The sequence below is a fragment of the Micrasema longulum genome, unplaced genomic scaffold (genome assembly GCF_059751315.1).
Source record: "Micrasema longulum isolate JH-2025_06_02 unplaced genomic scaffold, ASM5975131v1 h1tg000745l, whole genome shotgun sequence".
In the NCBI taxonomy this organism is placed as follows: domain Eukaryota; kingdom Metazoa; phylum Arthropoda; class Insecta; order Trichoptera; family Brachycentridae; genus Micrasema; species Micrasema longulum.
In genome coordinates, this window is record NW_028277939.1 from 757,032 (window position 1) to 781,226 (window position 24,195).

The 24,195-nt window shown below is 34.4% G+C and overlaps 1 protein-coding gene across 4 annotated transcripts in view; it reads left to right on the top strand.

The window, feature by feature from the left end:
• Positions 1 to 24,195, top strand: part of vlc (disks large-associated protein 2) — a 73,782-nt gene that overhangs the window by 4,844 nt on the left and 44,743 nt on the right. Inside the window, exon 1 of one of the 4 annotated variants that reach the window (XM_088230299.1) lies at positions 9,983 to 10,134. The exons of the other annotated variants lie outside the window; for them this stretch is intronic. The gene's annotated coding sequence lies outside the window, so the exon portion shown is untranslated. Of the gene's footprint in view, positions 1 to 9,982; positions 10,135 to 24,195 lie in introns of those variants that run through there. 4 annotated transcript variants of the gene reach the window in all.

Sequence of the window (24,195 nt, forward strand, 5' to 3'; positions counted from 1 at the left end):
AATTATTTTTTCCATCTTTCATTCTTCATAAATGAGTAGGTTTACGTTTTGACCAATTAGTTTCATTGAAGACGTCGCTCAGTACGCAACTCCTGATTTGAATTCAACTTTGCCGTGTTGTGTCCTTTAAAAGTTTAGAAATACTGCTAGGATCTCAAAGAAACAGGATAAAATTTCATGTGTAATTAGAAAATGAATGTGTAAGCAGCAAATGCATTACTTAAAAAATGAATTATTATCTGTCAGATTGTCGAAGAAACAAAATGTAAATTTCGTTAGTGTTGCCAGGGTAGATATTTTTTTTACCCTACTTTTCTCATCTAATAAAATAACTAATGAAAATTGGACATCGGATTAAACAACTCCGTGGGGGACATTTGAACGACATTATCTTTAAAACATAAAATATTATTTAACATAATATAAAAATATCCGTTTTATGTCAAATAAAATTTGTTTTATATTTAAAGTTCAAAGTTCATTAATTCAATTACTCTTATTAAATGACCCTTACTTATCTACTCTGTTGTGTCAATCAATGTTTCCGCGTGCACAATAAAATTTTAGAAAAATTAACAGATTGCTTTTTTTTTACCTTACATTTGTGGAATAATTATATTTTTTTCCTCTGTGCAACATTATGCGGCGACATCACGAATGCGCGCTGCGAATGTGGGTCATAGTGGGGGGATTATTGGACACAGTCCGATGTATTCAAATATGATTCTTCGCTCTATGCTAAAAAACCACAAGCCGATCTTTGCTATTCTTATTAAAATCTGTTAAGAAATAAGGGAGATATAAAGGAATTAATTCTAGTAATTTGAATGGTGCCAAAAACAATAAATTCGTGATGTCATCAAGTATGATCTCTTCGGATGTTTTGTGACGTCATCGGATTTTTTTTATCAATGTCTATGTATTTTATTTATAGAGTATTGTAGATAGCTTCCTTTTTCTATGTGTCGTTTGTTTACATTTATGCGTCCTGTCACTTATCAAAAATTACAAGTTGTGATTAATAATTTTCATGATAAATTGATAAATAAATTTATTAATTTATCATAATAAATTAATAATTAGAAGAGGTTGAAAACCATAAAATAATAAAAGAAATTCGAGATGTAAGATATAATCTTTCTTCACTTTTATCTGTCAACGCCTGGAACTGGAGTGGTGAGTGGGTAAGGGGGGAGGGGGGGGGGCTTAAGATAATATGCATAGAAAACTCCTAGAACTCTCCTTATATTTCTATCTGTGGCCTGTGACATTACCAACATTAAAATAAATGCATTACTCGTAAACTTCTGTGACAAAATTTATTACCAACTTACGAAACTATTGTTTTCGAAAGGTCTTATTTTCAATATAATGAAAATATTCATTAAAAGGGTTTATATAAACACTAGGAGAATCTTTAAAATATATTTTATTTGTAGAGTAGGTTAAATCCGATATTCCTCCCGAGTGATAATACCCTATTCTAGTCTGCATTACATTACGGGTTGTTTAACTAATTAATGCAAACTGTAAACATAAGTGAGAATTTAATGAATAGAAAGCTGATAGCTGCTAAACTGCCGATTTGTACAGAAAAATAGATCCGCAGAAGCCGTATTCAGCAATCGAATTTTCCTATTAATGGGTGAATTCTGACTTGCATTTGTACGGCTTCTGGGCGGGTATTCCAAACGCTCTCGCGGCCGTATTATTTCGTGTATTTTGTAAGTAAATAAATAGAATTTGTGTATCTGGGAAGTATGTTTACTAGGGCTGGAAAGGACGGTGAGTGCCGGAAACAGGGTGAACGGTGCATTGAAATCTACCTTGGCAAACGAATGTTTATAGCAGGAGGCTAAACAAGCTGTTCACAATGGAGTTCTAGTACCAACTCTAATGTATGGGATGGAAGTATGGAATTGTAAAAATGATGATGAAAGTAGGTTAAATGCCGTCGAAATGCGATCCCTCGAGCGAATGTGTGGTAAAACGATGTATGATAGATGCACAAATGTCGAGATCCGTGAACTGTGTAAGGCTGAGACACGCATCATCGACAGAATCAAGAAAGGGGTGCTGCGTTGGTGTGGACATGTGGAGCGAATAGACGGTGAAAGAACGGCTAGAAGGATCTACGACGCGAATGTTGATGGATGCCGAGAACGAGGAAGACCGAGAAAGACGTGGCACGATCGAGCCCATCAAATACTTGAAGATGGACATGTCAAGAGTAGGAATAATCTGAGTGATATGGTTTTCTATCCTTTCTGCCTAACGGCGTGATGGTTTGTTTGTTTGTGTTTTTTTGGTTGATATAATCTCTACGTCGTTATTTTTTTTCGATTGCCCTGCTTTTAATTTTACCTGTACGTATATATTTTAAAAAAAGTATTTTATTGCAACTATACTCCGGAGAGATGCAAGTCGATGCTAGTTTGAGATCGAGGATTTTTGCGTGTGGGCTGAAGAAGGCGTTCGATAACCTTTCGAAACGTTGACATTGGTATTTGAATACACGTGAGCAAGAATTCGCAGTCGTCATTTCGCCATCCACACCCATTGGTTCATAGGGCACTGCATTCATACCCCAATTACAGTATACCTAGGTTTTTTCGCCATAGAATTTAGAATAGTCAAGAAGGAGCGTAGAATAATATTTGAAGACATCGGACAGTGTCCAAAAATCTCCTCACTTTGCCCCACTTTCGCCGTGCGCATTCGTGATGTCGCCGCGTAATGTTGCCAGATGGGAAAAGATATAATAATAACACAAATGTAAGGTAAAAAAAAAGCAATTTGTTAATTTCTCTAAAATTTTATTGTGCACGCGGAAACATTGATTGACACAACAGAGTAGATAAGTAAAGGGTCATTTAATAAGAGTAATTTAATTAATGAACTTTGAACATAGAATATAAAACAAATTTTATTTTACGTAAAACGGATATTTTTATATCATATCAATAAATAATATTTTATGTCTAAAAGATAATGTCGTTCAAATGCCCACCACGGCGTTGTTTAATCCGAGTTCTATTTTTTATTAGTTCTTTCTGATAAGCAAAGTAGGGTAAAAAAATTACTACTCTGGCAATACTAACGAAATGTCTATTTTGTTTTTTTCGACAATCTGACAGATGGAAAAATAATTCAATTTTTAAGTAATGCATTTGCTTCTTACACATGCATTTGCTAAATACACATGAAATGTGATCCTATCCTGTTTCTTTAGGATCCCAGCAGTATTTCTACACTTTAAAACGACATAACACGGCATAGTTGAATTCAAATTGGGAATTGCGTACTGAACGACGTCCACAAAGAAATTAATGGGTCAAAACGTAAAACTACTTATTTACCCAAATATTCAAATTTTGGTGACCATTTTCAACGAGTTGTAAATAACTCACTTTAAAAAAATGGAAATCAAGTTAGGGTAGAGTGGGGTCTGAACCTCGGACCTCTGATCCGTGAGTCCGCAACACTAGCCACGGGACTAAAACCCGATTAAAATCATAATAAAGTAAAACCAAAAAAATACATTTCAATGATAGTTTTATCGAAATCATTATTTAAATTTAGCGAGTACTCTCAGGTGAAAATCGACTGTAGATTAGTCGGTCTCATGGTGTACTGGTCATTGCGTTTGCCAGGCATTAATAAATAAATAATTGTAAAACAATAAATATCGATCCACCGTATTGTATTTTATTATGCCTTGTAGATTTTCGCCGTGGAGTGAAATGTATATATGGTGATATCACGCAGTGGGCTCGTGGTTTGCACGTGCACAGCGGTCCAGTCTCCGTGAATGTACTGTAGTTTCGGAAGATTTAACTTATTACAACAGAGATGAAGAACGTTTTGGGGAATAGGTTTCAATTTTATTTATTTATTCATATATATGTACATTAAAAATGGAATATCTTAATTCATACATAAAGAAATAATTAGGTAAAATTAGGTATATATAAAAAAAAAACACAGTAGTATGCATAATATCCAGGGAATTATATGTTGAAAAAGTAAGAGAATCTTGTAACGAAAAACTCCCTCAGAGACGTGAAAATTGTCGATGTCCATAGTGATATTGTTGAACATAGAGATAAGCCTTCCAACACGCATAACCATTGGCAGGTTTTTTAAAAAAATTTTAAAAATTTATTTTTCAAAAATATTTACAAAAAATTCTTAAATTAAAGTCCTGCTGAGTTGCATACATACAACTCGTCAGCAGGTTCTTATAAATTACATTAATTATTTACACTTAGCCTACATTAACAATAATTTTACTTGAAAAACACTTACAGATTACATTTTGAAAAATTAAAAACTATCACTAATACAAAAAAACTTTTTTCTAATAACCATAATTTGAGCAAACGTCGAACTCCTGTATTTAACTCAGTATTTTTAATATTGTTTGGTAACATATTAAATATTTTAGGTATACTGTATTGCAGTGTCCTTTTGCCATATTTATTGCAGTATCTAGGAACAGCTAGCCCTTCCATACTAGTAAACCTGGTGTTGTAATCATGTACCAACTTGAGTTTATACTCGGAGTGCGACGCATGCTGACAAATTAATTTGTACCAAAGTAGAGCCCTAACAGATAATTTATTTACAGATTTATACATTAATGATATTGAAATATTGTGTCTCTGGCGGTATACATCTTTATGTAGTAGCAATTTGATCATAGAATTTTGCAAGGTTTGAATAAAATTAATATTAGTTTCACTTGATAACCCCCAGGAAGTTATGGCGTATCGTATAATTGATTCAGAGAGAGATAAATAAATAATTCGTAAAGTATTAACAGGGACATAATATTTTAATATGTACATTCTATTACTAATTGCTCTTAATCGCTTACACAATTTTCTAATATGTACATCCCATTTAAAATTACAATCTACAGTTAAACCTAAATAAACATACTGCTCAATATTTTCATGTTGGTCCTGTATATTGGAATGTGAAACAGCCTATGCTGACGCTGTCTAAGGTAATTATCCGAAACATAAAAGCTAATGCTCCGCATAATTTGGTGTAAGGACGTCTAGGCATTACGGGGCTTATGGCCTGCCATTGGCTGGTTTAAGTGATTAATTTAAGCACTGTCCGACGTTCTCACAATCCTGTCTATTTTAAAACTGAAAGTAATTTACAAGAAAAAAAACATGTTTAAAGTAATCCGAAACCAAAGGATAAAAAAGTAATATTGAAAGTATCTGAGTGTAGTGAAAGTAATATTAGAGTTATAAAACATGCAAAAAACATTATCTAGCGCCAAAAACATGGCGCGTGGACAGTAAGAAATCTAGCCCCCATTTACATTTTTTATTTATTTATTATCAACGCTATAATATTTTATTTTTTAGGGAAATCAACAGTTCTACATACATATTTTTAGTAAACAAACAGATATAGTGTATAAACTCAGAACTAATAACAGATTTCCACATACTATACAAAGTTAGTAAAGAAAATATATTACATATCAAATAAATACATACAATTTATACATATAAAAATGTTATTTTCATGTACTCAATAATCAAAGATTTTTTAAATATTAATTTTAAGAACATTAAGTTACTGTAAATTGGGCGGGATAAGGACAAAAATGCTTGAAGAGAGGATAAGGAGGGGAGGGGAGATGCACATATTTATAATTATAATGTTTACTAAGTTACATAATACATTTTTAGTGTAAATTTTAAATCTGACAGAGTGATGTTTGTGTAATCTATATTTTTAAATTTTGTATTGTACATTGAAAAAGTCCTACGAAAAAAAGCATTTTTTACATACGATGTTTTACTTATTGGTACATGAAACAGGTGGTACCGTCTACAAATCCTGGCTGGCACATGTATTGTTATTAAACCAAGCAGCTCTGTACAGTCAACCATTCCTGTCATAATTTTGTAAAGCAGTAGTTGGTCCGCACACACTCTGCGGTATTGTAGAGAAATGATTCCACGGAAGGTGGAGGCAGTGAGAGTAGATACATAAGAAATACCGGTTTTGTATTTAAGGTACTTTATAAATTTGTTTTGAATATTTTCTATTCTACTTATATATATGGCATACTGGGGATTCCATATCTGAGAGGCGTATTCCATAATATATTTTAAAACTTTCGTCATTTTGTAATTACTCCGCCCGTGACGTCACAAGTTCTCGTCGCCGAGTTCTGCCGATTGGTGAGTTGGCATCCCGTCAACCGAAAATCTATCACAGCACTCTTATCATTGGCTGATTCGGAAGAACTAGTGACGTTCAAAGTGTTTTTTTTAACATTATTTTTCCTCACACATTTGAGAAATTTCACCATACAATTAAATAATCTAATTTTTCCCCCCGGTAAGACGATCTCTTTTTACATCCAATTTCCCATAGCACTGATCTTCCTCATATTCAAGACCATCGCGTACTTTATGTACCTAGTATTTCTTAAATTACACGCTCAATGGGTCGTGTAATCCCACGATTTAGCCATATTCGTAAAGCGTAGGCAGGATCGACTTACGAACACGCCATGTCATGGTACTCTGTGCAATAACTTTCTCTTTCATAAAATTATCATAAAAAATAATTCATTCAAATTTTATTTAAAAAATGAAACTGACGCTTTGATTAAAAATAGTGCAATTATACTTTATTGGGTTTTTATCAGTAGCGAGTGGTGATTTTTTAAATAGGTAATCTACAAAAATCGTTCATAAATTTGTACCTACATATAAGCAACATATTAATCATCATCATCATCATTCCATGTTCGCTCCCTAGTTGGAGCATATGGTATTCACAAAGAGCCTCCATTCATTACTATCGGCTGCCCGCCCTTGTGCGTCCTCCCATCTTAGCATTAATATACCAATCGCAGCGTATCTTGATCATTTTTGTTACACGGTGTCGAGATGATCAGTCTTACGCTTCAGGTGCCAGTGCAGGGACTACGAAATATTCCAGTGTAAAATCACCCTCAAGTCAACCATGTCGGGAATCGAACCCGAGACCTCTCGCTTTGTAGCTCGCTGACCATTACACCAATAGGCCAAAGTGGTCAGCCAGGTATTGAAAAAATTAGCAATGTTTGTTTAACACATAATTTAATTATTTTTACAGTTCAACAATGTTTGAGTATGTCCAAATGCTTGCAGACTGGCTGGATTTCCTCCCTAGGGAGTTGTTCATATTTCCATTTATTTCAACAGAGAGGGAAAACATTTTTGAGAAGGAAATATGGAAGTCTAGGCATTTACAGGGTTTATGACCTGTTATTGGCTGGTTTAAGTGGCCACTTTACACACTGTGTAACATTCACCATTCTGCCCATGTTTGAGCATCCTTTTGAAATAAATTTAAATATGAACAACTCCCTATGGAGAAAATCCAGCCAGTCTGCAAGCATTTGGAGATACTCAAACATTGTTGAATTAACTATCCGGTAAAAGAAGAAGTATAAAAATTGGAAAATTGTTTTCAGGCGTTGCCTAGTAGGTGATTTGGTTCAGCCGGATGAATCTCACCCACGTGATAAAGGCTTCAGCTTCTTTACTTCACAAAAGTCAACAGATGAAAGAGTCGAGAAAATGTGGAAAACTTTAAAAAAAATAGTTGAAATATCAACACGAAGCTGTGTGTCACAAGGACAACGAGGACCAGAAAGGCTCAAAATGCGATGGCGCAGATATGACAATAATTATAATAATTATGGATAACTTATACAGCGCCATTTTCGTAATATAATACCTCAAGGGCGCTTTACAAAGTGACTATATAAAGATATAAATTTAATTTGAACTTTTAAATTTAAGAAAAATAATGCATTTTTTCATATTACTTTTCCATCACATGCTAAGAATTCATTCAAATGATTTAGAGAACAAGTGGGTTTTAAGTTTCTTCCGAAACATCACTTCACTCTCACAGTTTCGGACCTCTGCTGGGAGAGCATTCCATGCCGCAGGGCCTGCGACCGCAAATGCACGTTCGCCGGATTTAGTGCGCTGTTTGCCAATGACAATGTCGGAAGTGTGGAACTGGAGAGGAAAGCAGACCGGCAAGAGTGGAGGAGACTCCAGGATTCAGCCGAGGCCCTGTCGAGCTTATGTTTTTTTTTTTTTATTTAAATTTTATTGATAAACCCTTACGGGTTACATACATTTAACAAAATGTTTTCACTTTTAAAATTCACATTCTACTGTTAATAATAATATTTTTAACATATTTTGTAAAGGTTGTCTGAGTCTTTTGTTTAGTTTTGTCTGGTAGTTTATTGTATAATTTCAGTCCATGGTTTATAAGTCTCGATTGTCCTTTTCTCGTTTTAAAAGATTGTATATGATATTTTTCTGATATTCTCGTATTGTGTTCATGTTTACTACAATTTTTTTCAAGTTTTAATTCTTCGTCTACAATTACATCAGTGGCTAATTTATGAATAAATTTGAAAGATTCTAGTTTAAAGAGTTCAGTTACGTTTAATTGTTTAGTTTGTTCAAAAAGTTCTTTAGTTGCTGTTAGATAGGGAAGGTCATATACTAACTTTAATATTTTATTTTGCTGTCTTTGTAGTCTGTGTATGTCATTTTGATATCCTGTTCCCCATAATAGTTGCATATAACATATTTTAGTTTTTACATATGCTTCATACATTAAATTTTTTTCCTTTATTGGAACAAAGTTTTTGATTTTAAAAAATAGACTCGTTGATGATGATATAGGCAAAATTCGTATTTATGTTGAACTTTTAATAATTTTAATGTAATAAATAAATCATTTAACATAGATTTATTTGCAAATAATCTTTTATTTATTTATTTATTTAAAGAAAACAACAGCCATTACAACAAAAAGTACAGTATATACAAATAAACCAAAATTTTTGGCCAATTATAGTTTTCTATATAAAAACTAAATAGAATGTAAAAAATTTAAAAAAAAGCGTACCTGTATTAAGCCACTCCGTATCATATCACTTGCAAAAAATAAAAAAATTAATAATAACTAAAAGTCTTAATAACGTACGGCGTTTGCTTTCGAAATAATTCGTAGTGTTTTTTTCTTTTCTTTTAAATTTACATTTAATTACTATTCATTTTATGTTCGAGAATCTTTTTTAACTTACTGTGATGCTACTTGTGAAAACCTGTAATTGGCTTATTTGTTATTTGTTTTGTTATATAAATATGAGATAATTATAGCTGTTGGTTATCCAAATAAATAAAATAAAAAAAAAATAAAAAAAATGATATTTAGATGGTTTTATCAGTCGATAAAGTTAATTTTTAAAATGTTGTCATTTAGAGGGTTTGACGATTTATTCCGATAGTCTAGAATGAATTTATGATTCGGGCGACATTAAACTTACACCCAAGCAATGCAACGGCCTAAGTTCTAGGCTAGGCGTACTCACCGTTAGTACCGAGTACTGTACTGTGCCACCAGACCGAATCTAATTATCAAATATTACGAGCGTACAATGGATGTCGGTTGGTCGGCGAATGGACGTGAAGGCGCGCGTTCGATCACCGCTCGGGCGCGCGGAATTCCAGTCATCGATCCGCGTCGGTTGCACGTCACACGAGGTAGGAAACTAGTGAAAAAAACTCCGGCTATAGAGACGCCATTTATTTATTTTATTTTATTTTATTTTTATTTTGCACCACAACAGGCCAGGAGGCCAAATTACAGTGGTTAATTACATCACAGAACACCCAGGCTTGAGAAAAATCCCATTTTAATTTTTGTGTTCTCACCGGGAATCGAACCCGGAACCTTCCGTGCGTGAGTCAAGCGTCTACACTACGGAGGCCGCCATTTCACAAAACAAAGGTGTTTTTTTAAATATTTTTATAGATTTACAGACAGAGTCCATTTTGACCATCTTCTTTATACAGGATGTTCATTAAACCCTGTCACATCCGAAACCACGATGGTCAGTATGAGCAAGAAGACATATTGGCACATAAAAATATTTTTTTAAAACGAATAAAATTAAAAAAAATAAAATATTAAAAAAATCAAATGGTTGCTTACTTCTGCAGGGCAGAAACGAGGAGGGGGAGGGAGGAGTCTGGTACTGCGCCGCGCTCCCCTCACTTTTCCCCTGCAGAAGTAAACAATCATTTGTTTTTAAAATATTTTATTTTTAAAAGATTTCTTTGTCCTTCATATTTTTTTTAATATGCTAATATGTCTTCTTGCCCACACTGATCATTGTGGTTTCGGATGTGACAGGGTTTAAAGAACACCTTGTATATATACTCGTAATTCCTCTGTACGTGTGATGTCACCGAACTCCTCCTAGACGGCTTAACCGATTTACGTGCGGTTTTCAGATAAATATAGATCTTTGCGCTGTGCGTGTTCTTAGATATTAAAATCTTCAATTTAATATCTAAAAGAGATGTAAGGAGCATACATGTTTTATTCATCGATCTACCAGGGTTGCATTCGAGGAGAATGCATCTACAAAAAAATAGAAAGATGTTGTTTTTTTGTGTATAAAAAAAGTTTGTTTTTGAATGTTTATAAACAACATTTGCTTTTTATGGATTCCAATCAGATTCTTTTCTCAAATTCCTTATTATTATTATTATTAATTCCTTATTATCGTCACGCGACTTCCCCGTAGGGATAGGCAGAGAGAATGGACCGCCACACACGTCCATCCTGGCTTACATTCCTAGCTCCTTCCACATTCATACATATTGTTATACATGCCATTCGGTTCTGCCTGCTTTTGACATGACCAGACTTAAGATTTTGGTTTATCTGATTATCCTTCCTCTGCCAGTTCCACGTTTCACTTCCATACATAAGTGTTGGGACTAAAACTCCGTTGTGCACTGCCAGTTTAGCTTCGATTGACATATTTTTTATTAGCTATTATGTGATTTTTTTTTATGGGAGTTACATTATCTTTTAGCTTGCTTATAATATACAAGGTTTATCTTTCAAGAGAGGATTTTTCTGCAATTACATTTCTTTAAATTTAATTAAACTTTTGGGATCAGGAAACTCTTATAATATATTTAAAAATAAATCCATTATTTTTCTAAAAAATAACGAGTGAGAATTCGTTTTAATTCATGAACAGAATTTGTATTGAAGATTTCGAATATTTGTTATTATTATTATATTTGTCACGTATCTAAAAGTTTAGCTTCTTGGAACAATTGGAAAAGGGGAAAAGTGTGATTTTTGTGAGGCATTATTTTCAAGATAAATTTTTGAACAGTTTCTAATGGTTTAATATGGTTGTTGTAAGCTCCCCCCATCCAATTATTCCTTAGAAAAGCGATGACTGTACAAGTCCATAGTATACCATTTACCCATCTTTGTTTTTATCAGTGCCCTATGCATCACGCGGTATTTGGCAAGTTAATTGTGAGGAAACAAATAGATCGATTAAATAAATTATAGTCTCTATTATGGATCTTTTGTCTATGTAGTATACGTCGCTTCCCGCTTTAGAACTATTCGGTTCGTATGTGTGTGTGCGTAATACGGATGCACGCACACGTTGCGTGCATCTGTGTGTATGTGTCGCTGGAAATATGCATTAAGCGCGCGTGCGTACACACTCCGAATTTGTCGCGCGTTAGTAGCGCTTCTTAGTGGCGCCACTCTTTTGAAATATGAGGGTACTATTTTCGAACCCGGCAAAATCCATCTTTCTTTATTTTGAGCAAATCGCAATAAACTGATACAATACTTAACTTCAATTTTTTTTTTAAACTTGATTTTTTTATTATACTCGTAATCAGTAAATAATTTACACGTAAGCAGTGATGACATAAGCACGATTATGTCAAGAAACAGTAGTGAAATAATAATTTAAATTATTCATTCCAACTTTACAATACTCAAGTAGAGGTTGCCATGTTTGCAACAAACCCGACAATTTAATAGTTAAGTTCTTACAAATAAAGCCGTATTTTTAACTGACAATGTTATTATTATTGTAAAAATTGTATTCTGAATAAGTTAAAATTAATATCTCACTTTTTTGGATTTTGCCGGGTTTGCAAGTAGTACCCTCATATTATATTTTATTTATTTCGAATACAAACAGATGGACAGGTTAAATGATTATAAATAAAAACTATAAAAAAAGGTATACATAGTAGGGCCTGCCATCCAATAATATGTGTTCAATTAATTATACTACAGTAAAACAACGACGGTTTTTTTTATATTTATTTATTGGGGATATCAACAGTAATACATGTAACAAAAATATAACAAATAAAATATACAGAGAATAAAACCAATGACAGATATCCACAGAAATACATTAAATACACGTACAATACATACTAGAGAGGGTGGGTGTTATATTGGAATGAGGGTGTCAAGTGTCGAAAATATAAATATATATGAAATATTAAGAATTAGATATAAAATTTAATAAAATAAAATAAGATAAAATATGACTTTATTATTGAAACTAAGTATAAGACAAAAAAGTATGTTTTAAGACGCGCATTTTAAATGTTATTTTTTTACAATCAAATGGATCAATAAGGGGAAAGTTCAAATTATATTCACTAGCAAAACTTATAAGTGGAAAGTTCTGGGCATAGTTCGTACGAACTGCTGGCACATGAAATAGAGAGCTCGACGTGTGACGGGTGCGGTAGCCGGGGACATTTAATGATAACTCCGACAAAAGAGCCGAACTATCAAGGCGTCCACTGAGTATGTCATGAAGCACCCCCTTGTCCAACAGTAGACGGCGATCTTCTAAAGTAAGCAAGTGGTGTTTTTTGCAGGAAGACATATAATTTAAAACTATATAAAGAATATGATTGAATGAATATTACTAGAGCCCTTACAAGGCACTGCAGGTTGAACAGACACCTTGCTAGAATGAACCTTTCCGAAACTTCTAGATGTAGGTTCTGCAGTGCAGATGAGGAAACACCTATACACATTCTATGTGAATGTGATGCTTTACATCATAAAAGGAACCTCATCCTCGGGGGACCACTGGTTAAACCTGAGAACGTTTAACAGCTCGCCCCCTACCGAATAGCCCGATATTTTATGGATCCCTCCTCCCACACAGTAGCCAGGCTCTTTATGGACCTCCTGGGCTTGGAGGGGGAGATTTAGCAAAATGTAAACTTTCGCCTTCCACACAGCAGCCAGGCTCTTTATAGACCTGGGCTTGGAGGACGAGAGCTAAAAAATATCTCCACAGGTCGCAGTGACGTCAGGAGCTTGAGTAGCACTGACCCCACCCTCTAAGAATAAGAATATGTATTGAAATAAAAGAAATATGGACACAACAAGGAGATAGTGGGAAGGGAAAGAAGAAAATTGATAAGGAATGATGAAGGATGATTGTAGGAAAGTAGGAGTGGAAAATTGCATTTGATTTAATGATAAAAAGCAAGAAAAGAGACAAAACGTATATTCTCTGTTATTCTGAATCAAGCCTATAGTTCTCTTTTGTACCTATTATATGGAGTGTTAAATATATCAAGACTATTAAAATTCTTAATATTAACAGCTCCCTAGCGAGTTGAATCCAGTCCTTGTCTAGAAAAATTTGGATAAACTCAAAATATTGTTGCTGAAAAAGTGACTCCTCTGAGATTCATCGTCGTTTAAAAGCTGTTTATAGTGAAGACGCTGTCGATAGGTCTGCTGTTAATCAATAGGTAGTAAAATTTGGTGGTAGCGAGCCTGGAAAAGCCATAATTGTTCATGAAGCACGCGGCGGACGTTCGATCACTGCCAGACGATAAACTTTGCAAACTCGTCGACGATTTGATTAAAAATGATCAGGGAATCACTCAAAAGCGTATCGTAAACCATGTAAGAATATCCGAAGAACGTGTCGGCTTTATTATTGAATTCTATCAGGTCATCCTTTCTGCAGGAAGGGCGAGAAAGGGGTGACCCGATAGACATACAAGATACTCAACAGTCACTATAGCTGCCCAAATTTGGCAGCAAAATCTCATGTTCAAGCTAAAACAAGACGCTCGTCTTCGAGGCCACAGTCTCAGGCTGGAGAAAACGAGATTCAATCTAAATCCACGGAAGCATTTCCTGAGCAACAGGGTTGTTGATGGTTGGAATATGCTGACACAAGAGCTGATCTCAATGTGTAGTCTCAATGGGTTCAAAAATGGACTAGATTTAATTCGGAAAAGTTAAAGTGCGCCAGCAACTAACTTTCGTTTAAATAGATTTAACATTTCCCTTACTGTCCTAAAATACCCGCGCGTTACGGTGCTGTGTAGTCACTACACGTAAAAAAAAATAAGAGATTTAAAAATGAAAAAATTGAATATTTATAGCGAATGGCTATAATTAAGCATAATTCAATTCAAAGATGATAATATTTCAAATTTAACTGCTGAAAACATGAAAAAACCATTGTGTATCGCTAACGACTCGGGCGAAACGTGCACCCGCGCCAACTTCCCGAGAGCTACTAAGTAGCTAGTACTGGACTACGTGACTGGACATGTAGTGGACGTGTGATGCCAGGTGTTATTGGTATACTGAGAGTATACCTTTGATGATATTTGTAATTTATCCTCGATTTCCGATAAAATGCTTTTTTTGTGCCTAATAAGTAGTTATTATTATTACTAATTATTTCAGTCGATACGTAAATGTGTAATGGAAGAATACTGAAAATCTAAACCCAATATTGATTATAGTTATAAAGATATTATAGTTATCAGACGCAATGTGTACTAGCTACACATTACCGGGGATGGAGGGTCAAGCATATCAGCTTTAAGCTGCTCGCTTAAAATTAATATTTGGAAGATGCTACAGAGTTAATATAAATGTATGTAAATATTGTAAGCCAGCGGTGAATTTAAGAAAGCTATTTTGGGAGAAAATTAACAAGTGTGTAATGAATATCGAATTAAAATAAATATGCGCGCATACAGAATCTTTTCAGTGCAGTTTTATATTTTTTATTTTATTTTAATAGTATAATTATACATTTTTACAATTTAAAAAAAAAAATCACTTGTTATATTTTTACTAAAACTAAAATCCCACCAAGCCACATTCTGTAGCTTGTTGGTGAAGATTATATTTATACTAACTTAATAATATTATTTACATTTATAAAAACAATGAATAACAGATAAAAATTAACAGCCGGAAACATCAGAATAAACATGTTTGTACAAATAATAATATATAAATTAGCTTTTAAACACAAGAAAACATATGAAAAATTAAAATATTTACACAAAAGCTACCATTCATATATAAACTTTTGATCGAGTAGCCACTCTCTTATTTTGCTCTTGTTACAATGTGAGTTATATTTAAGTTCTTTCGGCAATAAATTTAAAATGCTAGGTACTAAATATTTGAGAGCTCTATTTCCATACTTCATACATACTTTTGGTACTACCAAGCCATATTAGACGTGAAGCGTGTATTATGGTTATGTTTGAGAGGAAACTTGAATGTATTATGTATTGAAATTGTTCCAAAATGATGCAAAGCCACAGTAGTCCTCGAACAGGGGGAGTTTTGATTGTTTAGTACAGGAGATCATTATTAAGCTAGGGTTTCCTAGGAGAGCGGTGCCCGTATTTTAACGGCCGTAGTGAACGGTGATGCAGTGGACAGCCGTCGTAACGTCGACTAGAGAGTGGTTTCCTAGGGAAACGGTGTTAAATGGTGTTGATAATACCGTTTTCCTAGGAAACCACACTCTAGTCACCGTTACGACGGCTGTCCACTGCATCACCGTTCACTACGGCCGTTAAAATACGGACACCGCTGTCCTAGGAAACCCTAGCTTTACTTCTTTGTTCGTAAATCTCTGCTGGTACAATTCGCTTAACTAGAGTACTGTAGACCCTGGATCATTTTAATATTAATATTAATATAACAATAATAATAATGATACCGTACCTTTTTAAAAATGTTCTTCATCTCTGTTGTAATATGTTGATTAATAATAAAATTTGACAAAATTAAAACCTTCCTAATTCACGTGGCCTCGACCGCCACCGGAATCCGCCACTCCCATCGTGCACGCCGACGGTGCGCTAAGCACCCACGTGCGAGACGCTAGGTAGGTAGGCACTATGATCTACCAGCTACCAGCTACCAGCTGGCGGATATATCACAAGTACTAACTAGATAATGCACTTCCCCTATTTATAGGCTGTTGCATTCTTCAGCGCGCGCTGCCTAATACCGCGGGTCGTCAGTTCCGTCTGTGTCCGGGGGGGGAGAAGAACACAGTCCCGTTTTAAACACGCAATTTATTTATTTATACTTTTACATTGTTTGTATTTTTTTTAAATACAGAATAATGTTCCCTCACTGGGGTGTCCCGTGCCGAGGGAAACATTTTACAAAATGTGAAACATGCCTAAGATTAGCTATTTAACAAAGTTAACATAATAATAACAATAAAAAAAACGTAACTAATCCAATTAAACTAATTTTAATTTACATAATAAACAATTAAAAATAAAAATATTCATAAAAAACATAACCAATTTAAAAATCATAAACGGTGCATACATTTGACATATTTGGCTTGATCCACTTATCGATCCGTGCGCAACCCACCTCCACTATCCATTTCTTAATAGCAATTTATTTTGAGAACTTACTAATTGTCCTTAATGAACTTATTAAGGCTTTTTAGGCCATGCCCATGTCAAGCCACAATAAATAACAATAAAAATTCACAGTAAAATTAATTAAATTTAATTATATTGACATGTGATGCAATAGAATAACAATCTAGAAAAAAAGGTATAAGTAATAAATAACAAAATTCCAATGAATACAATGCAAAAAAAATAATCAGAAATAATTTTAAAAATATAAATTATACAAATTAAGAATCACACATAATCAAATATACAAAATAATGATATCGTTAAAATCAACAAAATTATAGTAAAATATAGAAGTATTAAAAAAAAACTAAATAAGATTATCATTGAAATCAACAGAAAAAGAATATATATATAATAGCATAATTGAAATGATAATTGAGATATGTTTTCTAGAAACTCACTCAATACTATAGTAAGAAATATAAGAAATAGCAATAAATCATATGCCAAATAAAAGTACGTACTAAATTAAATAACTCAAAAATACATAATGAAAAAACATAAAATTATCAAGATATATAAAAAGCAAATTAAAGTAAAATAATATTTACAATATGTGTTCAGAAGATAACGGGTATTTTTAAATTCCGCGGGTTCGGAGAGTCCGATTGTCAAATATTTTTAAAATTATGTTGGTATACATGCCCCCGAAGTAAGCGAATTTTTTTAGCTGTGTTCATTGTTTACTTTGTCTGTGGCAGCCGCTAAGGTTAGACGTGTTTTCATGAGCTCGGCGATTTTCGTCTTGGCGATCCAGAATGCATCCACTGGGACGATTGAGCCTTAGTTTCGACGTCATATCCGCAAACCCACGTTTCGTCACCTGTTATAACACGTTTCGGTGATTCTGCATCGTCGTTGGCTTCATTCAGTGACACCTGAGCGACTTCCATTCGCCGCTGTTTTTATTCAAAATTCAAAAATTTTGAAACAAATTTTGCCGCCACGCGTTTCATACCCAAAACATTCGAAATCATGACATAAGCTAATCGATATGCCCACATCATCAGCGACTTCTCTAATTGTGATTCGGCGACCGTTCATAACCATTTCAGTCGCTTTTTCCACGTTTTCATCGGTTGTTGATGTGCTGGGGCGTCCGGGCCGCCTGTCATCTTTAACGTCTTCACGGCCATCTTGGAAACGCTTATACCTCTCGTAAACTCTTGTTTTACTCATAGCAGACTCACCATAGGCCTTTGTTAACATTTTACACACTTTGTTATTTAATTTTTCATGCAAAATTTGATACAAATTCTTTGATCCATTTTTTTATAAAACGAAAACCGCCGAGCTCATAAAAACACGTCTAACCTAAGCGGCTGCCACATTCAAAGTAAACAATATGTACAGCTGAAAATTTTAGCATTCTTAACTTTAATTTATTTAATTGAATCCGGGTCATGGTTATACAGAGTGTTCATTAAACCCTGTCACATCCGAAACCACGATGATCGGTATGAGCAAGAAGACATATTGGCACATTCCATTATTTTTTAGAACGAATAAAATTTTAAAAAAATAATTATCAAAAAAAGCAAATGGTTGCTTACTTCTGCTGGGAAGAAACGAGGAGGAGGGAGGGAGGAGTCTGATACTGCGCCGCACTCCCCTCACTTCTCCCCTGCAGAAGTAAACAACCATTTGGTTTTTTAAATATGTATATATTTTTTAATTTTCTTGGTTCTAAATATTTTTTTAGTATGCTAATATGTCTTCTTGCCCATACTGATCATTGTGGTTTCCGATGTGACAGGGTTTAAAGAACATCCTGTATGTACATATTTTGTAAAAAAAAATCATATTTTTATACCCAGGTTTTTTTATATTTTTTTTATCTAACTTAACTCATTATATTGTTATATTTCATATTCTAAAAGGCACTTGTGCCGTATAATAAATAAATAGAAAATAAAAAAATAGAATATTATGTTCAGATTAGACGTAACTAAACGATCTTGGCATGTAGTTCGGCTCTTTTCGCGACATTTCGTGCGTTTCCGCAAATATGATTTAATCAAAACCTGCGTGCGAATCATTCTTACAGACGGAAATATAAAATCAGTCCGCCGTCTGCCCGCGCCTCTCGACACGTGTATCGGGTTCGGTTCCGCGCTGCAGTGTCTAGTCGTTGTTTTAAAATAAATAATAATACATTTTACTTAATATATCCATCGCTAATATCTTTATCCACACGCAATGGTGCATGCGGCCGTCTTGTAGCTCAATCAAAATAACTTTTGACAAATAACCCTAGATAGAACGCCATATCAGTCTATCTTGGCATACAGACATCGCTTCCTCTTCATTCATACATCTTCTCATGCACGCGCGCCGATTACTCCTACTTTTGACATGTCCATCTTCAAGTATTTGATGGACTTGATCGTGCCATGTCTGTCTCAGTCTCGCTCGTTTTCTGCATCCATCAACATGCGCATCGTAGATCCTTTAAGCCGTTCTTTCGCTGTCCATTCGCTCCACATGTCCAAACCGACGCAGCACCCCTTTCTTGATTCTGTCGATAATGCATGTCTCAGCCTTACACGGTTCACGGATCTCGACATTTGTGCATCTATCATACACTGTTTTACCACACATTCGCCTGAGGGATCGCATTTCGACAGCATTTAACCTACTTTCATCATCAGTTTTCCAATTTCATACTTCGCTCCCGTACATTAGTAAATCGTTGTAAATAAATCGTAAATAAATACAGTTCACTGGCGAAAAATCGGCGTTTACTATAAAAAATAATACAATATATTACATTTGCAAAATAGTAAGGAGTATCTAATACAAAAAAATGAAAATTTAATTACAAACAATTACTAGGGCGACATCTTTTCCTGACATTTGGCTTGCCAATTGCCGGCTAAATGCAATAAATAACATGATAAATAATAAATAAATAAATATAAATAGCAGTTTTGGAATATTTTCCATATTTACACCGGTGAAATTCCAATATGTGATTGCGCAGCAGGATTGTACGTCGTGAAACGTAAATATTTTGACATTTAATATTAGGGGGTTCACGGATGTTCCATCGTGATCGCGAATGCGATAAACAACCATGGTGAGACCTTGTTATCACGTCGCTTATTATCCACGTCGTTAGTTATTTGTGATCGAGCTATTAGAACACCAAATTCAGCGTACCTCGATCGTCTGCTACTTACATGCAGTTCGTGTGATCAGTTTTACGCTCAAGGGCAATGAAATATTGCAGTACCTACAGTAGAACTCCAATTATCCGATCGCTGATTATCCGAATCGCTTTCGGAATTTTTGAAAAAAAAAATTAAGACTGAAACGTAAACGTACCGTGATTTTCTCAACCCGCTGAAGAATTGTTGGAAAGAGGGAATGGCCAGTTTAAAACAATATTTTTTACTGCCAAACCGTCGCTTTAGTTCGTTCTTGTCCAACTGACCCTTTTCAACTAAATTGAGTTGCACAGGACTCCTGTAGCTCAATCACAAATAACTATCGACGTGCTAATAAGCCGCGCGATAACAATTTCTCACCATGGTTGTTTATCGTATTCGCAATCACGATGCAACATCCGCGAACACCGAATAAAAAATGTCGAAATATTTACATTTCGCGACGTATAATCCTGCTGTGCAATTACATATTTGAATTTCACTGGTGTAAATACGGAAAATATTCCAAAACTGCTAGTTTTATTTATTTATTTATTATTTATCACGCTATTCATTGCATTTAGCCGGCGGTTGGCGAGCCAAATGTCAAGAAAAGCAGTCGCCATAGTAATTGTAATTTAATTTCCACTTTTTTGTATTAGATACTCCTTACTGTTTTGCAAATGCAATATATTTTATTATTTTTTTACAATGAGCGCCGATTTTTCGCCAGCGAACTGTATTTATTTACGAGGAAAACAAAAAACAAACCTACACGAGCGTTGACTTAGAGATTACACACGCGTTGACTTATGACTGCGATAACATAAGCATGTTCATTATTTTATTATTTTTATTAATTTGATTTTTTTTGGTTTTTTACAGTAAACATAAGAGGTAAAACAGAGTATTAAAAATAAAGAATAATTACATAGAAATTAAATACATATTAATAGTAAACAAAAAATCCCACAAAGTCATTATAGTTCATTGTGATAGCTCAAATGCTTAGTATGTTTTTAAGCACGTCGAAGGTTATTTGTGATTGAGCACTGAGAAAGACCTTATTTATAAAATTGAAATGAAACAAACATTACAGTATTTTGAGTTTGTCCAAATGCTTGTAGACAAAAGACTGGATTTCACCCCCAGGTATCAATCAATGTTGGTAAATTTATATTATGTGCCATAATGGTAATGAAGTTTGTAGTTGCATCAAATCATAAAAATCATAGATAACAATGTTGTGGTTAGTGGAATCCATATATAAATATATAATTCAATTCAATTCAATTTATTTATTTTAATATCTTTATATATGTAATTCCTCTGTACGTGTGATGTCACCGTACTCCTCCTAAACGGCTTAACCGATTTACGTGCGGTTTTTAGAGAAATATAGATCTTTGCGCTGTGCGTTTTCGTAGATAAAATTTTTCATCAAATCTGTAAAAAATAAGTTAGGAGCATAAATGCTTTATTCATCGATCTACTAGGATTGCATTCGAGGAGAATGCATTTGCAAAAAAAAAAAAAAAGATGTTTTTTTTTTTTTTAGCATAAAAAAGTTTGTTTTTGAATGTTTACAAACAGCATTTGTTTTTTGTGGATCTCAATCAGATTCTTACCTTAAATTCTTTATAATTTTTACCCATTTTTTTTAATTGGATTTTTGGTAACACTAAAATAATATTTAATTCAACACATTTTCAAAAATCGTATTCCTACGTAAGTACACCCCTCTGTTGGTGAGACGGCTGGTGTTTGACGTTTGCAAAAAGAATGCCATATTTGAAAAAATATTCATTTTATGTTTTGGAATTAAACCTTAAACAAGTACCTTGTTATCTAGATACGTACTTAAATTCATTATATAAATATTAACAGTCTTAAGCTTTGGAATTTAATCACAAACAAGTACCTATGTACCTACTTATTAATGAAAAGTCTTTTTCCAAACTAATAGTAAGAAAGCCAACGGTTCGGGCACGACAACGTCTGTCGGGTCCGCTAGTAACATGTACATTACAACCATATATTCAATACGTACATATTATTGAAAATAAAAAAAATACATTAAATAGACTCAGGTCAAAGAAGTAGGAGAATCCTGCTCCGGAAAATCCCTTTGGATACATGGAACAGATCAATATTCAGAGCGATGTTGTTCAGCGTAGCGGTAGCCCTTCCAACGGCAGGGTGCTCCTGGCTATCGGAATATGAAACAATCTATGCTGACGCTGTCTTAGGTAATGAGGAATTCCAGCCCAACCCGGAATTTAACTTTAAGAATGTTATCGTGTACACGTGAATATTTAAACATTTTGGAGTAGGATAAAATATCTCAAAAACGCACGCAAAAATAAATAAAAAATGTTAAAAATAGTATACATTTTAAAATCGTAAATAATGACGTAACTCCTTATATCTACGTGTAGTATTTCCGGTTTCCGCTTTAAAGCCCCCGCACCTTGTAAGGAACGTTTTGACCATAGAAAAAAAGAGTATAATATGTATAATTTGACATTTCAACCAGAGATTATGTCAACTTTCTAGGCTTTTCTAAATCGAGACGTTCGTAAAAACAACCATAGCATAGAAATGAGCAAATTACGATCAACTAAATCAAGTAATCAAAGCAATATTCCATAGATTCTTGTCAGAAATACAACTTACCGCGGTCAGTGAAAGTAAGAACGCCAACCGTTTCATGACGTCACTACTGAAAAGTGACACACTGAATACAGTCATTTGGCGCGGTATTTGATAAATATAACTTTAAAAAATCCTGTCTTTGTAAATAACGCACAAAAAAAATATATACATTTGCTTAGTTAAATAGTACGCTAATAGAAAAAAAATTAGAAAACAGTGGAATTCCTCATTATCAGGAACATACAAACTGATGCTCATCGTAATCTCAGAATTATCGATCACACCGCGCAACAATCGATAAAAATGTGCAGTCAGATACACATTCCTTCTAGCCTCTAAACTGTTGTAGCCGAGCATACCCTGGAGGAACTCGGTCGGGTAGAGCCGAGGATAATACCCGCACTCTCTCATGTAGAGATATCTCAGAAACTTCTTTTGGATTTTGTCTATCATAAGAGAGTACTTCAGTTCATGTGGCCCCCAAATCATCAAAGTACGCGGGTATTTTCGAAGACCCTGGCAGTACGCAGAACAAATACTAACATCTTCAATGCATTGCCACTGATTGTCTCTATGTGTTCATGTATGAATGTAATATGTATATAACCATAATTTTATCGTTTTTTGTATTAATTAAGGATACCTTATGGCACTAAATTAAAAAAAAAATTGTAATAAAAATGTAAATATATTTGTCTGGTTAGCAGTTGTTAGCGACGGAGATTGTCGCGTGCGTTCGTAAATAGAATAATCTTATATTATACTGTATTCACTTAGGGTTGCCAATTTTTAAATTATTTTTTTTAGCAGCAAATAGTCTCTAGAATGTATGATGTATGCCTGGAGAGCGAATTGGCGATGAACGAAAGTAAGTCAAAAGTGATGGTATTTGAAAGGAGAAGTGAGGTTACTGGCTGCATAATAAATGTAAACAACGAATGTCTCGAGCAAGTAGAAGAATTTGTGTATCTGGGAAGCATGTTTTCAAGAGATGGAAGAGTAGAAAAAGATGTTGAAAGAAGAGTGAATGCGGGCAACAAAATGAACGGAGCACTAAGCGCAGTAATTTCTAATAAAAATATGTCAATCGAAGCTAAACTGGCAGTGCACAACGGAGTTTTAGTCCCAACACTTTTGTATGGAAGTGAAACATGGAACTGGCAGAGGAAGGAGCCGAGTGAACGCGGTTGAAATGCGATTTCTTAGACGAATGTGTGGGAAATCAATGTATGACAGGGTTACGAATGATGAAATCAGGCGAGAGTGTAAATCTGAGTCAAGTATAATTGATAAGATTAAGAAAGGGTCTCTGAGATCGTTCGGTCACGTAGAACGAATGGACGACGAAAGAATGGTAAAACAAGTATATATGGTGAAAATGAACGGCAACGTGAGACGAGGACGACCGAGGAAGACGTGGCATGATCAGATAAACCAAAATCTTAAGCCTGGTCATGTCAAAAGCAGACAGAACCGAAGGGCATATATGACAAGATGTATGAATGTGGAAGAAGCTAAGAATGTATGCCAGGATAGACGTGTGTGTTGGTCCATTCTCTCTGCCTACCTCTTCGGGGAAATGGCGTGATGGTAGTAGTAGTAGTTAAAGGAATAACCCGCCAAACCTCTATTTAGAGGCTTGTCAGCAGGTAGGAAAGAGGGGGTATGGAAGAAGGTAATGAAATATACACTCCAGCACCCAGACCAATGAGCTTGGATTTTTTTTTCTTGCA